Source organism: Spinacia oleracea, chromosome 4 (assembly GCF_020520425.1).
Source record: "Spinacia oleracea cultivar Varoflay chromosome 4, BTI_SOV_V1, whole genome shotgun sequence".
NCBI lineage: Eukaryota > Viridiplantae > Streptophyta > Magnoliopsida > Caryophyllales > Amaranthaceae > Spinacia > Spinacia oleracea.
The window spans coordinates 131,607,322-131,612,463 of record NC_079490.1 but is presented as its reverse complement, the minus strand read 5'-3'; the positions used below and the strand labels follow the sequence as shown (position 1 = coordinate 131,612,463).

Sequence of the window (5,142 nt, the reverse complement as noted above, 5' to 3'; positions counted from 1 at the left end):
ATATTTGTCTTCATCATCGCTGGCCCCGATCCCGCAAATGTCTCCTTGAGGTAACCCAGATTCTGAGTTTTCACTTGGCTGCACCAGGGGTGGCACAGACCCTTGATTATGAAATATTTCCTCTACCTCGAATGGGCCCATAGCATGAAAAAGAGTTTCTTGATTGTCCTCGAGAGCCCTTATGCGAGCCTCCACTTCCTCAACACGTTCATAGAGCTCTGCTACAGCTGCTGCTAGTGAAGTCATCTTGAATAGGATTTTGAGAGGAGGAGTCTGAGCACCTAGTTAGGACATGATTTGATCTTTAGAACTTGAACTTCCCGACACATGATATGATATGCATGCAATGAATATTCGGGAGTTTGGATTTTGTACTTGTATTCGGGATTTGCAACCCGTTGGAAATGTTTGAGAGGAGCGTTCATTCTTTTGTGAAAGTTGGCTCTTGTACTAGAACTTGGAAAAGGAATATTCCAACCTATTGGAAATTGGACTTATTTGAAGGGAATTTCAACCCGCTCGAGAATTTGGAAATTGGACTTGTACTAGGAAATTGAATTTTGTATTATTTAAAGGGAATTTCAACCCGTCAATATTTCAGGGGGATTTCAACCCATTGGACTTCGAATATTTGAAGGGAATTTCAACCCGATTGAAAGGGAATTGATTTAAAGGGAATTTCAACCCGCTTGAGAATTGGAATTTGTATTATTTCAGGGGAGTTTCAACCCGTGGATTTGAACTTGTATTATTTCAGGGGATTTTCAACCCGTAGAATTTGAACTTGTATTATTTCAGGGGATTTTCAACCCGTTGGAAATATTTGGAATGGGGTTTGTATTATTTTAGGGGATTTTCAACCCGTCAATATTTTAGGGGAATCTCAACCCATTGGAATTGGAGTATTTGAAGGGAATTTCAACCCATTGGAATTTGTATTATTTCAGGGGATTTTCAACCCTTAGATGCAATCTTGAACTTGTATTATTTCTGGGGAGTTTCAACCCGTTGGGAATTTGAATTTGACTCGAAGTTTGAATTTTGAAATGGAAAAGGACGCATTTTGTATGTAGAACATGAAGCTTCGTATTTGGAATATCCGGCATTACGTCACCGTGGATTTGAGACATTGAATTTGGGAACTTAAGAGTCCGGCATTATGCCGCCGTGGACTTGGAGTGTAGGATTTGAGATTTGAAGGTTTGGAATTTTTGAACTTCGAGCTTGAGGTTTGAAATACGGAATGGAAAATCGGCATTACGACGGCATGGATTTGGAATTTGAAGCTTTGAGCATATGACTTTGAAATTCGAAAGATTGACATGGAATTTGAGGTTTGAAAGTTGGAGTTGAAAAGTTGGCATTATGCCGGTCATGAACTTTGGCATTTGAACTTTGAGGTTTTGAGACTTGAAATTGGCAACTTGACTTCGATGCTTGAAGACTTGAATGTTTGAAATAGGAAATCTGGCATGACGCCGTTGGATTTGTGGTTTTTTGACTTTGAAGCTTGAAATTTGGACTAGAAAATCCGGCATTAAGGCGCCATTGGGTTGCATTTGAAAATTGAGGTTTTGGACTAGAAAGTTTGAATTTGAACTTGAAGCTTGAAGACTAGGAAGTCCGGCATTATGACGTCGTTGAGTCGAATTTGACTTGAAAATCGAAACTTGAGTTTGGAAAATCCGGCGTTATGGCGCCGTTGGATTTGGACTTGAAAATTGAGACTTTGGATTAGAAGATTTGAACTTGAACTCGAAAATCGAAATTTGGAATGTGTTGGATTTGAACTTTGACTTGGAAGAAGTAGGTTTTGAAGTAGGAAATTATGGCGCCGTTGGATTGCATTTTGAACTTGAAAATTGGAATTTTGGACTCGAAAATCCGGCATTATGACGCCGTTGGATTGAATTTTGACTTGGAAACTTGGAATTTGAACTCGAAAATCCAGCATTATGACGTCGTTGGATTAGATTTTGAATTTGAAACTTGGAATTTGGACTCGAAAATCCGGCATTATGACGCCGTTGGATTTGGAACTTGGAATTTGGACTCGAAAATCCATCATTATGACGCCGTTGGATTGGATTTTGAATTTGAAACTTGGAATTTGGACTCGAAAATCCGACATTATGACGCCGTTGGATTGAATTTTAAATTTGGAACTTGGAATTTGGCATTTGTGCGTGAGGCGTGCTTAAGGGTTTTGAATCAAATGGAGTGACACTCCTGAAGACCCTAAAATCGGCGATTTAGATGCATGAGGTTTGAATGATGCTCCTAGGGGTTTGGTTTCCTAGTTGGAGGCTAATTGGTTTTGGCAAGCTAGAACTCGAGGTTAGCCATTCACGCGTGCAAAGACGCCCACACAATGCACAAGTAGCACGTTGTCACACTAATCATGAATATGAATGCGACATGCAAAGTTCTCAACCTAAGGTCGGTCTAAGTTTTGTATGATGCAAGTGGTCGGCTTTGGGTGTCAAAAGGTACTTGGCTAAGAGACGGATCCGGCGACAAGCATTCACATTCCGCCTAAGGGAAGTGTGCGTCGGCAGACGGCCTCCATACTTGACATCGGGAATGTTAAGCAAATTCCAAGTTTCGGTAGGCGCGGAAATGGTCACACACTTTGGTCGGAAACCGTATGGAGAGCCACCATTTCGTTGCCCCGGGGCTAGCCCGAATGTAGAACACATCCGTTTGGGCAAGGGTAGAAATTCATTTTGCACAATATGGTTGTCGAAGAATCACAAGAAATTTTGAGAATTGCACATCTAAGTTGTGTCTATTAACACTTTGGGGATAGGGGGGAGGAGGAGTTGGGAGAGGAGGAAGAGGAGTCTCCTTCGACTTATCACCATCACTCATATAGTCGACATGAGACTTCTCTTCCGCATCATCACGGTCCGAGGACTCATTTCCCATAGAACTCTTACCCCTAGAGCTAGGAGCTTCAACATGCGTAGCACTATCATCTAAGGTCTTCCCACTCCTTGTCACAATTGCATACAATTGCTTAGGAGGTTGACCTTGGGGTGGGAGACTTGTATGCACTTGTTGCTCTTTGATAGTGCTAGCTAGTTGAGCAAGTTGGGTCTCAATCATCTTCAAGTGAGTGTTGGATTGCTTGAATCCATCCTCAAACTCGACATTCTTCTTGGCTTGCGCCCCCACAAAAGACTCCTTGAGAGCCTCAAGATTAGACTTGAGAGGCGGGAGTGGTGGAGGTGCAACGCCATAACCACTAAGGTTTGCTTGATATTGGTTGCCAAAGGTCCTCGGTCCATTGAATCTGGGAGGTGGCAATTGAGATGTACCATAAGGACCTCCCGAGTTCAAAGGATTACCCCCACTTGAGGTACCCCTAAATTGCCCATAAGAGTAGTTATAACCCCTTCCACCTTGATGGTTGGGATTATAACTCCCTTGGTTGTATTGGCCTTGATTGCCAAAACCTTGAGATTGACCATAGGGCGCTTGGATTTGATAGCCTTGTGCCTTATAGCCACCTCGATTTTGGCTATCATACCCACTTCCTTGGCCATAGCCTTGGTGGGAACCATACATGGGGCCTCTAGGTTGCCTAGCAAAATTTGGATTGTTAGGTTATCATTCCTAGACCTCTCATTTACGGCATTCACATACTTTACATCAAAATCGCCTTCATACGTAGGGCCATAATCCACAAATGACAAGTTATGAACTAAGGGGCATGCATCGGGGGAGTGACTAAAGTCTTGGAAATTTTCGCAAAAGGAGGTGCCCGGAGGCATTGTGCCATAAGAACTAACCTTGCTCTCCCCTTAGAGAGAAGAGTGGCCGAGGGAGGAGGGATTGTAGACGGTGATGGAGGTTGGCTTGGTGAGTTTTCGAGCTTCTCCAATCGCGAGGTAAGATTCTCTATCATCTGTGCTTGCTCTATGGCGTACACCGAACCCTTACCATCTTCACTCCTACCTTTCCCATCATAATTCCTTGTGCCTACATGCCAAGATTGGTAGTTTTGAACTACATCCTCAATGATTTCCTCTATTTGATCCTCAGTTTTATTCATGATGGGGCCTCCCGTGCCCGCATCAAGACTTGTCTTCGAACTTGGACTCAACCCCAACTAAAATGTTTGAAGCAACAACCATTTAGGGATCCCATGGTTAGGGCATTCCCTTTGGTACTCCTTAAAACGATCCCAAGCTTCGAAGAGTGACTCATCTCGCCTTTGCTCAAAGGATTGAATCTTGTGGCGACACTCCGCCGTCTTCCCATGCGAATAGAACTTGTTTAAGAATGCACTCGTCACCTCGGTCCAAGTGCCAAGTGAGTTGGGCTTAACCTCCTTGCCAAGCCAATCACTTGCTCGCCCAAGTAGAGAGAACCGGAACAATGTCAACCTCACATAATCCGATGTGACACCATTGTGCTTGATTGTGTCACAATAGTGCTCGAATTGTTTGAGATGTTCGTGAGGTGATTCATTACTCTTCCCACAAAAGGGGTAGCTTTGGAACAAATTGATCAAGGCGGGCTTGATCTCAAAGTTGTTGGCACCCGTTGTTGGGGCTTGAATACCACATGTAGCTTCGAATGCCCCCGGTATTCCCAAGTTCTTAAACGGGAGCGCCATGTTCTTAAAAACTTGCTCACTCTCTTGTTATTCCTCACCAACACTCAACGATGCGAATCTGTTATTGCTTGATGACCTAGACCGCACACGCCTTATTCTCCTAAGTGTCCTCTCCAATTCAAGGTCAAGAGGATGGAGGGTCCTTTGAAGAGCACGCCCCCTAACAAGCATACAAACTCAAGAAAAACCGTGAGCAATGCCAAGGAAAAAGAAAGCTAAACTAAATTGCAATGTTTTTTTGTATTTTCTAATAATGAACTAGTCTCAACTTAAACTCAAAAACAACAACCGTTCCCCGGCAACGGCGCCATTTTGATAGGACGTTTTTCCGTCGTTGAAAGATCAACGCCACAATCAAACAAAATTTATAGAACCACTAGACCAACCAACTATATGAATTATAGTGGCAAGTAAAGGGATCGTCCCAGAGAAACGATGGTTCTCGAGTTTAAATGTCAAGCTGTAGGGGGTTTTTTTTTGTTTCCCGTTTCCTACAAGGGGGGTGTTGGCCGGCTCGT

At 43.3% G+C, this 5,142-nt stretch overlaps 1 pseudogene; it reads left to right on the top strand.

Annotated features, from left to right (window-relative positions):
• The first annotated feature begins 4,145 nt into the window (after window positions 1-4,145).
• Window positions 4,146-4,246, top strand: LOC130460475 (uncharacterized; annotated as a pseudogene).
• The last annotated feature ends 896 nt before the right edge of the window (window positions 4,247-5,142 follow it).